This window comes from Chenopodium album, chromosome 4 (genome assembly GCF_948465745.1).
Source record: "Chenopodium album chromosome 4, dcCheAlbu1.1, whole genome shotgun sequence".
Taxonomy (NCBI): Eukaryota; Viridiplantae; Streptophyta; class Magnoliopsida; order Caryophyllales; family Amaranthaceae; genus Chenopodium; species Chenopodium album.
The window spans coordinates 11,932,550-11,946,023 of record NC_137837.1 but is presented as its reverse complement, the minus strand read 5'-3'; the positions used below and the strand labels follow the sequence as shown (position 1 = coordinate 11,946,023).

Sequence of the window (13,474 nt, the reverse complement as noted above, 5' to 3'; positions counted from 1 at the left end):
AACTTCATCCTCACGTAAATCCATGCACTTCATATCCTTCCTCACTCCTTCCAACCAAGTCATCTTTGGTCTCCCTCTTCCTCGTTTAATCCCTCCATGGTCCCACTCTTCCACTCTTCGCACCGGTGCACCCTCGGGTCTCCGTCTTACATGTCCAAACCAACGCAGACGATTTTCCCTTAATTTATCTACAATGCCCGCCACACCTACTTTCTTGCGAATAACCTCATTTCTGATTCTATCTCTTAAAGTGTTTCCACACATCCACCTTAACATGCGCATTTCCGTAACCTCCATCTTTTTAATATGCTCTTTCTTAGAAGCCCAACATTCTGTACCATAGAGCAACACTGGTCTTATGGCAGTCCTGTAGAATTTTCCCTTCAACTTTAAGGGAATGCTGCGGTCGCATAGCACTCCCGTGGCCGCTCTCCATTTAAGCCACCCTGACTTAATCCTGTGGGTCACGTCTTGATCAATGTCACCATTCTTCTGGATGATCGACCCTAGGTACTTAAAACATTCACTCATGGTCAAATCCTTTCCATCCAAACTCACCACTTCATTGCTTGTCCCCCTCTGAGTGCCAAAACGACATACCAAATATTCAGTCTTACTCCGACTTAGCTTAAACCCTCTAGATTCCAACCTTTGCCTCCATTGCTCCAACTTGACATTAACCCCATCCTTAGTCTCATCCACCAAAACGATATCATCTGCGAACAGCATACACCATGGAACCTCATCTTGAATTGGTCTAGTTAATTCGTCTAGAACCGTTGCAAAAAGAAAAGGGCTTAATGCAGACCCTTGATGCAATCCGATTGTAATAGGGAAATCTTTTGTCAACCCTCCGCATGTCCTCACATTTGTTGACACATCCCGATACATATCCTTAACTAGGTCTACATACCTTCGTGGGATACCTTTCTTCAACATTGCCCACCAAAGTATCTCTCTTGGCACCTTGTCATATGCCTTCTCTAAATCAATAAAGACCATATGAAGATCTTTCTTCTTTACCCTATAAAACTCCATCATTTGTCTTATCAAATGGATTGCCTCCATAGTAGATCTCCCAGGCATAAAACCAAATTGGTTATCTGAAATGCTTGTGCATGCCCTCAACCTTTGTTCAATCACCCTTTCCCACAACTTCATAGTATGGCTCATAAGCTTAATTCCTCGATAGTTAGAACAATCTTGAGCGTCTCCTTTGTTTTTATAAACCGGGACCAAGGTGCTCTTCCTCCAATCTTGTGGGATCCTTGTAGCCGTCCATATCTTGTTGAAAAGGTTTGTTAACCAATCAATACCAATCTTACCCAAACACCTCCACACCTCTATCGGTACCCCATCAGGGCCAACCGCCTTCTTAGGTTTCATCTTCCTCAGTGCAATCTCCACCTCTACTCTCCTAATCCTTCGCACATACTCCATGTTGATTTCTTCATCACTCATAGAGGTATCTCCTATCACAACTCCATTACTTCCATTAAATAATTCATCGAAGTACCCCTTCCACCTGTCCTTGATGCCCTCCTCTTGCACTAGGACCATTTGGTTCTTATCTTTGACACACTTCACCATGCCAATATCCTTCCTTGCCTCTTGTCTTCTCTTTGCCATCTTATAAATGATCCTTTCTCCCTCCTTGGAATCAAGCTTTTCATAAACCTCCTGATATGCCTTTTCTTTTGCTTGGCGAACAGCTGCCTTTGCCTTACTCTTAGCCTCCTTATACGCTGCAAAGGTTTCATCACTCCTACATTTTCCTAAGGCTTGATAGCATTCCCTTTTTTGCTTAATTACTGCTTTCACCTCTTCATTCCACCACGAAGTATCTCTCTGTACCGAAGTTCTTCCCCTTACTTCCCCTAAGACCTCTTTGGCCACTCTTAGGAAACAGTTCTTCATTCGTAACCAGGTCATGTCCGGATCCACCTCTCCATCCCAATCCGCTTCTTCAATTACCTTTTCTGTAAAAACCTTAGCTTTTGCATCCCTTAGGGTCCACCATCTTATCCTTGGTTCTTCTTGTCTAACTTTTTTCTTCGCCTTCTCTTTCAGACGAATAGTCATTACCAATAGCCGGTGTTGGGTGACCACACTCTCCCCTGGGATAACCTTACAGTTTATGCAACTTTGTCTATCTATGCTCCTTGTGAGCAGGAAGTCTATTTGAGTTGCATTTGCTCCATTCCGAAAAGTTATCAAGTGTGGATCCCTCTTCTTAAACCAAGTATTAGCCAAAATTAAATCATATGATTGGGCAAAATCCATAATAGCTTCACCACCGGCGTCCCTCTGCCCATACCCAAAGCCTCCATGGACACTCTCATAGCCATCTCGGCTCGCCCCAACGTGCCCATTTAGATCCCCTCCAATATATAACTTCTCTGAGTGGTGGACACCCTGCACCACCTCGTCTAGGTCCTCCCAAAATTGTCGTTTCTCTTCTGCATCTAAACCCACTTGGGGAGCATAAGCACTGATAACATTCACAATCTCCTTGCCACATAGCAACTTCAGCCTTATCAACCTATCGTTCTTCCGATAGACCTCGATCACCTCTTTTGCCAACCTCTCATCGAGAACCACACCAACTCCGTTCCTAGCTCCACCATTCCTTGTTCTGTGGCTCGTTTCTTGCCCAACATACCATACCTTATACCCCAAAACCAAGCCTCGAGCTCCTTCTCCTGTCCATCTTGTCTCTTGGAGGCACATGATGTTCACGCGTCGTCTTTTCATTACTTCTACCAATTCTGCTGATTTTCCCGTAAGAGACCCCACATTCCAAGAACCAATCCGCAAACTAAATTCTTTTCTCCCACGCTCCCTCCTGATCCCAACTCCAAGTCCTTGATTATTTGACACCACAATTGGGCAATATGGCGCGTCGCTTCTGGGCGACGACCTAGCAACCCTTACATACTTATCACTGCACCCGGGTCTGGGAAGTGCAGCGCGTCGCTCAGTAGGGAACGCCCCAATGGCACGCCCTTGCTCATTTGACACCACACTCGGGCAATGTGGCGCGTCGCTTCTGGGCGACGACCTAGCAACCCTTGCATACTTATCACTACACCCGGGTCACAATGCAGCTTGTATTTTGACTTAATACATTGTAATTTTTGTACGGAGTATTATTTTTGCTCTATATATTTTTGGTTATTTTTGACAATTCCTCATCTCACATGCTTCATTACATTAAATGAACTTGCAAACATTAAATATGGAGTAATAAGAGGTTAAAGAGTGCAAATTTTGTAGAAGCCAGTAATTCACAAACAATACCAACAATGTTTGAAGTCTAGGGTTTGAATCATGACAAGTGATGATGCTTCTGGGTAGGGATGGTGATGGGGCGGGTCGGGTGCGGATGATGGTACCTCCATACCCATACCCGCCTAAAAATTTTATACCCATCCCCACCCCACCACTCGTGGCAGGTACAATATCCACATCCATACCCGCCCCATCGGGTACAAGATAGGATCCATCCCCGCCCCATCACCCACTTGGATATTCATACCCATCTTATACCCGCCCCAAAATCGTCCCAAACCTTTTGCCATGAGTTCTGGGTAGGGAATTCAACCTTCCTCTACTGATCTACTCCCAAGTGTTTGGTCTTTATATGCAGGACTAATTTACCACCAAAGTAATAAAAAAAAAAAAATAAATAAATATATCACACATTTTTACTTTCTAGCAAAGTAAAAAAAAAAAAGTATATTTATTTCTAATGTAATTTTTTTAATTTAAGAACATCAAAAGGTCTTAGAGACTTGTTCACAGCTTAACTGAACTGAAATTAAGCTGAAATTAACAGACCCTTAATCCTATTGACGGGGTTGATTATATGAATTAAGATTTCTTTTTCAATTATTCTATTCGTTATTGATAACCATGATCCCCTCCATTTTGATAAGGATTTTAATAAGTACTCGTATTAGATGTCAAACTTAGTGTTCATACTTCATATCCCACGGAGCTGCAACATCAATAAGTAAGCAACAATCCTTTCCCAATTTCTCTCTCCTTTCCTCCACTTGACACACCACTTCCCACTATCTCCATCCTTTTACTTATCCTCTTTCTTAAATATTTCCAACATCAGAGTATCATTTCCCATATACTCTCTCCTATTTACATATACCCCCACCATATATTCTCTCTCCTATTTACACACTTAATTATTATTTTATTTGTAAAATATGTTTATTATTATTATTATTATTATTATTATTATTATTATTATTATTATTATTATTATTATTATTATTATTATTATTATTATTAATCGAACAAAAATACGTCAACGGTTTGGCATGTTGCTTCCAACGGTTACTTTTCCCCTTTTTTCTTATGTTTGCTTTGGCACGTGGGTCGAGACATTGTTTCCTTTCCACAGAAAGGAAATGCTAGTTTCCTAATCAAAAGAGGATCCTTTTAACTAATCTAGCATTCAAGAGGAATCTAAAAAGCACATAAAAGGATGGTAAAAGGAGAATAATTCTCCCGTTGCTGGTGCTCTTAATCGTATAAAACCTATATTAAAAAAATAAAATAAAAAAGTTTATATTCATCGGTTTTCTTATAAAAAAAACAGTAAATAAACAGTGGCGGACCCACGTAGGGGCCCGGGGGGGCACGTGCTACCCCCCAAAAAAAAAAAAAAAAAAAAAAAAAAAAATATTTTGAGAAAAAAACCACGGGGAAATGGCTTCCTGCCTTCCTCTTCTCTTTTCTCGTTCAAAGTCTGTAAACCCTAAATCCTAACTTCTCACTTCCGCCCACCCGCCCCACCGCACTCAAATTCACTGCTGCCGCCCGCCGGAGTGCCGGACGCCGTCAAGCCGCCTTCCCCTGCGACCCTGCTGCTCGATCTTGGCCTCTGTCCTCTGACCTCGGCTCGACGGAGTGACGGACGACGGCTCTGTTACTCTGTTACTCTCCATTCTCCAAGTAAGTTATCTTCTCTCTCACAGTTGAATTTAATACTTGTATAATTTAAGCTGTTCCAATTGCAATATCATCTCTGTTATTGTAGAGGATCTGAATGTTGAATTAATTTAGTTTAATACAACCTATAATTGCCTCTCCCAAGTTAGGAGTTTTTTTTTTTTTGTCTTGATTTAATTTAGTTTGGAAGAAATCGGCTACTAGAAGTCTAGAATGAGTCATGAACCAATTTAATTTAGTTTTTTTTTTTGCCCACTCTTCTCGTGTGGAAGGCCTCTAATGGTGGTGCAACATGTATGTCAGTATGTGTCAACCTTTTCTCTTAACGTTTAACTATCTTGTGGAACCTGATTTTAATCAATTACTGAGGTTCCTCCTCAATGGGTTTTCACAGCCTTCACTAGTTCACTGTTTCACTGTTTGACAATTACTAATTAATCTAATTAATTACAATTACTAATTGTTGTTTCACTGTTTGTTGCTAATTGATAATTTGCTTATAAGTTTGTTGCTTAATGCTTATTGTTTACTTTAACTCTTTAAGTGGGCAGTGATTTTTCTTCAAAAAAAAAAGAAAAAGAAAGTGGGCAGTGGGCAGTGGGCTTATTAAACTTAATATTATACCAATGAAGATGATTAGATGAACATAATATTATACCAATGGTCCAATGATCAATTCATACTCTAATTTTTTTTTCACGTATTAGTATTGTAATGTAATTGCATACATTATTATGTACTTTTTTTAATTCCCTTTTATATTAACTAATTTGCCTTAGCGCATTTTGAACTTAGTGTCATAATGTACGTTGTCGGTTGTGCTACCCCTCCCCCAAAATCCTGGATCCGCCACTGTAAATAAATAATTGTTGAGTAGTTCCTGAAACCCTTTTCCCATTTCCACAAAATATCAAACACCACTCAGCCTTCGGTTACCACCACCGGAGCATGTTCAAACTTCTCCAGGTAACAAACTCAGTCATTTGCTAGGTATATATTCGTTTTCTTATACTCTTTCATTTCTTAATTCTTTTGAATTTAAATTCAATTTCTTTTAGTATTATCAATTTTTCCCATCATTATGATTTTTAAAGTTTCTTTTATTTGCTCAATTTTTTTTAATTTCATTGGGTGTTTAAGGGTGTAGTTCGTTTAATGTTGTTGTTTTTTTTTTCTTTTCAATTTGCTGGTTTAATAAGAGGTGCTAATTTATACTGCTGTATTAAAACGAAGCTTTGAATGAAATTTTTAGTGCCAAAATTATGATTTGATTTTATCTACTTTGTATTTTGATGGCAATGTTGCTGTTGTTGGTATTTGATATTCTGTATAATTGTTGTTATTGGATGATAATTTCATTCTACCACTAATAACAACTTCTTCAATCTTCCAATCCCAGATTTTTCCTGTGTCAAAAAAATAAATAAAAAAATTGATAAAATTTTGGATTTCTTGAGAGTTTCAGATTTTGTTAATTTGTAATAGTGTGAAAGGTTTTATAATCTACAGTTATAATTTCAATTTCTCATTTCTGATGATTGGGCGAAAAGGGAAGTTAATTTCAAAGACATAACTAGGCTTAGTTATTTAGAATTTTGAAGTTTTTTTTTTATGAAAAATTGAAGATTGGAGAAATTAGAAAAGTCTAGTGCATCACTTGGTAAAACTAGTTACAATATTAAAAAGGGTTTATATATTAGTCTTATTGTAGTTTAATGAAGAAGTTTGGTTCCTTGTTAGGATTGTGAATCTAATTATTTCAATGATAATTCAACTTAAGACTCTTACAAACATTGGTATGGCAATTGGGTACTTCATTTTGGACCAAAATAATGCAATATCTTATAAAGTGGCACACTTGGGGCCTGTTCTCTTACGTTGAAATTCAATTCAGTTCAGTTCCTAATTTCCTTCTCTTAAAAAATATTCAGTTCAGCTCAGCTCAGTTGAGTTCAGTCAATGAAAACGGGCCCTTGGACTATTTTACAATTACGGCGTACCTTGTGGGCTGTTGTGGCCAAGTCTGACATGACACTTTAATTGAGTCTGAGTAACATAAATAACAATTAGCTTCAGTTAATTATATTCTATTCCTTTTTTTTTTGGGTTATAAGTGCAAAGAAGGATTGTTTGGCCTAGAGCTATGTTACATGGACTCGGATGAAGTGTCCAATTAGACACGGGTGTCCAAGTATCGGACTCCCCCATTTTCTTTAAAAATATTGTGTTTTTAGTTAAAAATGAAGTGTCAAAGTGTCGGTGTCGGTGTCCGACACGAGTCGTGTCGACACGGACACGTGAGGTAAATGAAAGAGTCCGAGTAACATAGGCCTAGAGAATCCTGGTGTGTTAAGATATTGTGGAGCAAAAAAGTACTATGACATTTTGAAATCAAAAATTTTCAATTATATAAACTTCAGACACTATAAATTGAGGCAAAGAGCTGAGTTATGAGTGTGAAGTGTTCCTTCTTCATGTAATATTGTAATGGCTTGAATCTTGGTGTTTTTATCTGTTATATTCCTGAAGTATATTTCTATTTTTCAAGGTTAACTCCTCCCAATACTACTTTTGAAATTGTAACACACTCCCAAAAAGAAATGTATCATATAAATTGGAATCGGGGAGGGGGAGATAACAGAGAAGGCGAGGGAGGAGGATATGGGGTGGGGGTGGCTATAATGGAGGAGAGAGAAAATGGGATGCATGGTATTAAGACAGGAGAGAAAAGGGGTTAATTTAGAGAGGAGAGAGAGTGGGTCGCTATGGGCGGGGCTGTGTGGATTCAGGGTAAATCTGACTTTTTACCACAAAAATGCATTGCTAAAAAGGAAATGAGTCAGCCGAAAAGAAACTTCCCAAAAAAAGAATACGTGTCAACTAATTTAGAACGGAGGAAGTAACTTTTATTTGATGTATAGCGAGACTCGGAATGGGTTACTTTCATGCTCTTTGTAACTAGTTCATAATAAGTACTTAGTAGAAGGTCCTCTTTGCTAAGATTCTACTGTTTTCCTCTCTCTTCAGGGATCTGCATTTTGTCAAATTTTTACAATAGGCATCTTTGACTGATTCCTAGCCCTAGTTGACATTCATGCTCTCCATATGTTGGTCCACAACAAAAACTTCAAAGAAACTTCTCTGCCATGCTAATGTCCTTTTCTCTTTCAACAAGGATCCACTATCATATTGTTGCATCCGAAAGTTGAGTTATGTAAATGTGTATATGAAATGGAAAAAGAATCGCAGCTATGACTCAATTGAAACAATTTACAGAAGCCCAGAATTGAAACCATTGATATCTCTTAAAAATTGCATTGCCCAAGCTCCTAGTGGCTGCATTCCAATCTCAGATGTATCTAAAAGGGGCTTAGTATTGGATGTGCCCATCAAAGTTGCGAAGTTTTTGAGGCGGTATCCTTCTGTCTTTGAAGAGTTCGTGGGGCCCCAATACAATTTGCCATGGTTTAGATTGACCCCAAAAGCAATGGAGATTGACGTGGAGGAGAAGGCGATTTATGAGGATTATAAATTGGATTTGCAACTTAGGCTGAAGAAGTTGATATTAATGTCTAGAGAGCAGAGGTTGCCATTGAGGATAATTCAAGGAGTTCAGTGGTATTTAGGTCTGCCTGACAATTTTCTGAAAAATCCTGATATAAGTCTTGATAGTTCTTTTAGGTTTGTGGAAATGGAAAATGGAGATAGAGGATTAGCCGTAGAGGGTGAAGAAAAGATGATGTCCATTTTGCAGAAAAATGCTGTACAGAGAGGACAGAGCAATGGTGGATGGATGGAGCCAATACCATTCCCGCTTTTTCCCTCGAGAGGTTTGAGATTGAAGAGAAAGATTTCGGCCTGGTTGGATGAGTTTCAGAAGCTTCCTTATGTGTCTCCATATGAGGACTTTTCACATTTGAGTCCAGATAGTGATATAGCAGAAAAAAGAGTCGTGGGTGTTTTGCATGAATTACTCAGCCTCTTTGTAGAAAATGCTGCTCCAAGGAAAAAACTACTGTGTCTTAAAAAGTTTTTGAGCTTGCCTCAAAAGTTTCACAAGGCATTTGAGCGACACCCACATATGTTTTACCTTTCCATGAAGGCCCATACCTGCACAGCAATCCTGAAAGAGGCTTATGAAGATGAGGCTGCTATAGAGAGGCATCCCTTGTTTACCGTGAGAGAGAAATACATAGAGCTGATGAATGATTCTGATAGGATCCTAAAACAACGGAGGTCAAATACTCACTTTGCCTATAGAGAAGTTGCTGATTCAGAGTCTGCCTCAGATTTAAATTCAGAATGCGATGTTGAAGATTGTATAGTAGTGGATAAGAGCTCCTTTTAAGTACATGTTATCAACAACTTGCAGCTAGATAGAGGTCTGTATATCTTTCAAATATTGGCTGATGTTACAAAATATTGGAATTGTTTAAAATTATTAAAATGTTTTATAAAGTCATACAGAGATAAAGAATGAAATCTATCCCTGAGCCCATTCCGCTTTTCACTGCATTCTCCTGTCCCAAGTAAGAGCTTCATGATTTTTTCATATGGCTTATGTTATGTTCCTTTTCTACCTCTTGTTCCTTGTTTTTGATGAATTAAACCATGGAGGTTTCTGACTGTCAAGCTTTTATTCACTGTGATAATCTGCACCCACCTCAAGTACTTATTCTTTATTTTAAACCTTATTCATGCAGTGTTTTTTTTTTTTTTTACAATAAAAGAAAATTTTAATTAGCAAGGTGAAATTTTACAAACAAATCCAATACAAGATAGATGATGAAAACACCTATAGGATCCATCTTCCTACCTTCTAGAAAAGGTGAAAGAAAGAAAATCTTCATATGCCAGTATCTTTCAGAGACTTCAGAAACCAAAGCAGTTTACTTGACTAACAGAACTTCATTTATTCAATCAATTCATCAGTAGACCTGGAGAGAAAATTGCCTTAACACTGCTTCACTAGACATACATTTGCCATTAAAATTTAATTATTCCTCACATGAATTGCTTTGTTCTGGTTAACACCGGGGGGTTAAGAACCGCTTATGCTTCAGTATGTTCATCACCGCTGGCTACTATCTTGTGCAAACTTGGCCTCTACACCAGACCCTTCTTATAGGAAATGTACAGGGGCCAAACTGACCTTATTTGAGTGGCTCTGATATTTATAAGCAGCTAAGCACTTGTGCACCAAGTGCTTGTGCCTACTTCTCAACTTTCTTTCTGGAAAAGGAAGAAAGTGCTTGACAACATTTTATGTAGGTGCTTGTAAACTGCTCACAAACTTCGAGGAATTAAATCTCTGTGCTAATTTGGAAAATATACTGCACTTGTTTCAGGTTTGAGTTTTGATTTGTATGTTGTGCTCCTTTTGAGTTCAACTGCTAGATGAAGTTGTTATGTTTACCCTTATTACTGACACTATGTTTCTAAATTGCAAGTGGTTTTTCTAGGTTTCGGGAGGATTATAGGAGTGTCCTTGGGAAGTTGTTTGACGAGACTTGTTCCTGCTGAAAGGCAGTTTTGATCAGTGTGTTGCTGGTGTGAAATAGTTTTGATGATTGTTGGGTGTGCTTTAGATAGACTTTCAGGTCAATGCTGGTGATTGATCTGGTAACATAAAGGTCAGTGTACATGAAGCTAAGTATCGTACTTATGGAAATCATCAAATTTCTCTGTTATGCATTCTTGTTACTCCAATTATCTGCATATGATCTATGTTCTGACTTTTATGCAGACTAGAATTTTGTGCTGCCTTTTCCTGTATACAAATACCATTTTAGTTTGAATTCCTCTACCATAGCTATCTTGTATAATGTTGCTTGTGTTGTCCGTCAACAACTCCTGATCATTATCTTGTATAGTGATGGTTTGAGGGAATAGGCAGTCAAGTTCAGAGTATGTGGAATGCACACCGGCCTGAGAAGCTGCATTCAGCATCAGGACTATATTGATGAAGCACAAGCTGAATTTTCAGCAACGAATAACTTGCTGACACTGACCAAAAGACCTTGCTTCCAGAACAACTTTGTTGGCTGTGCCATTATTGTGAGACCGTCTTGAGATGACCTCACCGAAACCTAAGCAATTTAGCCATTGATGTCCCTTATTCTTCTTGAAGAGGGGAAGTTTCATGGATTGCTTGTTGCTTTGCTTCAAACTGACGAACCAGTTACTAGTCTTGTAGTGGGAGCATATACAATTATACATCACTTTAGGCCTCAGCTTTATTCTACATTGAACTTCGGATTTATGCTGTATATTGGGATTATATAGGGCCATTTTGGGACTGTTGTAATATTACAGAGGCTATTATAGAAGCATAAACACTCGATATTGGTCATGAGTTTTTGGAGATAGGGAGGCGGACTAGGCGGGTGTTGTATGTAATTAGTGTTTTATCTCACTTGAATGACTTGATCAATGTTTAGGATTGAGAAATTCAATCCATTACTCTTAAGTCCAAGAAGAATGGGCTTGAACCAGAGTTTTACGTAAGTCTATGTTCTCGAATTTTAATCCTAGTATCCAACCAATAATACCAAATTACCAAAGTACTAAACTAAAGATTGACGTAAAGCTTTTCTTTGTTCGGGTAATACGAGGATATAATTCAACTTTACGCTATGCACGAGAATTCATTATTTCTAACATTTAGACCTATTTGTTATCAAATTTTAACGATGAAAATCTGAAGTAATTCAACAAACTAAAGTCAATAAGGGATCACTTTAATTGTATTGCAAATCATGATATCTACTCCAATTCAATAAGTAATTCAACTCTAATTTGTCATGTTTTTATTGGCTAGAATAATGGGATCAAGTTCCATTATAATCAATTTAGGGCCTGTTAAGCTCAGCTCTTAATTTATGTCTAATGATATTGCTAATGATATAAAGCCAAATTTCATTCTTTTAAGCTCTTATTACGACGACGACGACGACGACAACAACAAAAACAACAACAACAACAATAATAATAATAATCAATAAGTAATAAATAATAATAATAATAATAATCATCAATAAATAATAATAATAATAATAATAACAATAATAATAATACTAATAATAATAATCAATAAATAGTAATAATAATCATCAATAAATAATAATAATAATAATAATAATAATAATAAAAAAAAAAAAAAAAAAAAAAAAAAAAAAATAATAATAATAATAATAATAATAATAATAATAATCATCAATAATTATTAATAATAATAATAATAATAATAATAATATGTACATTTGTATATACACATATGTATAGTAATAAATAATCAATAAATAATCAAAGATCATTAATCCGTAGTTAAAAATCACTAATTAATAAGTTCAGTTCAGTTCAGTTCAGCTGAGTTCAGTCAATCGGAACAGACCCTTATACTTGACTTATATTTTTCTCCCTTTTTTAATGATGTGTCAAATTTCTAATAGTGTTGTATGTAGGGACAACATACAATGGTTGTATGTGTATCAACTCTCTATTCATTACTTACGGAATAGTTTTTTGTGTATGTTAAGACTAGGGGTGTTCAAATCCGGGTACCCGGGTTTTCGGGTACCCGAAAACCCGGGTACCCAGAGATTCGGGTAGTTGAGAAATTGTCCCATGTCCCGACCCGAATATCTCGGGTACCCGGGTTCCGGGTACCCGAATTATTCGGGTCGGGACATAGGGTACCCGGATTTTTTTTTATTTTTTTTTAAAAAATAACTTTTTACTTAAATTTATGTATTTATCTTGCTGTAATTCAATGGAGAAAAAAAATCAAGCAAAACGGATACCACGAATTCCATGAACAATGAAGAATATAGTCATAGACAAATGCAATACCAAGAATTCAACGAAATACACTACGAATTTAGTCCAATTACCACAATAATACTATCAATTGGATTACATAAATTCAAATCTACCACAAATTACAACAACATTAAAAATACCCCTAAAAATACCACAGATCCGTGAAGGCTTAAACTGAGATTGAGTCGCTTAAAGCCTTGAACTTGCGTGAACTCGTGAAGGCTTGAATGAAGACAGATCCGTGAAGGCTTGAATGAAGGCAGATATGTGGAGGCTTGAACTCGCATGAACCCTAATTTGCAAAAACCATCTGATTACATTTATTGTACCCGTATTTCTTATGAATCTAACCATTTGATTGCATTATAGCTAGTTTACTTTGGAGCAGATTAGAGAGAGGAAGAGAGGAAGATTTGTGAAGACGAAGTAGATCAGAGAGAGGAAGAGAGATGAAGCAGAGAGAGAAAGAGAGGAAGAGAGAGAGAGAGAGAGGGGGGAAGAGAGAGAGAGCGGCAGAGGGGGGTGAGATTGTGAGAAATGAAAACCCTAATGGGTTGGGCTAAAGTTTGAGGGGGGTTTGGTTTTTTTTTTTTTATATTAATTTATTTTCGGGAAACGGGTACCCGGGTTTTACAAAACGCGGCCCATGTCCCGACCCGGATAATATGTATTTTTCCCGGGT

The 13,474-nt window shown here is 37.5% G+C and overlaps 1 pseudogene across 5 annotated transcripts; it reads left to right on the top strand.

Moving 5' to 3' along the window:
• The first annotated feature begins 4,755 nt into the window (after positions 1-4,755).
• LOC145628915 (protein WHAT'S THIS FACTOR 9, mitochondrial pseudogene) lies at positions 4,756-11,486 on the top strand (annotated as a pseudogene). 5 transcript variants are annotated; one of them, XR_014111513.1, is made up of 4 exons: positions 4,756-4,974; positions 7,999-9,353; positions 10,243-10,319; positions 10,434-11,486. The product of XR_014111513.1 is annotated as a protein WHAT'S THIS FACTOR 9, mitochondrial pseudogene, transcript variant X2 (transcript). The 5 variants fall into 5 exon arrangements; XR_014111516.1 differs by lacking the exon at positions 10,243-10,319 and having other exon boundaries at positions 10,422-10,604; positions 10,845-11,485; XR_014111515.1 differs by lacking the exon at positions 10,243-10,319 and having other exon boundaries at positions 10,434-11,485.
• The last annotated feature ends 1,988 nt before the right edge of the window (positions 11,487-13,474 follow it).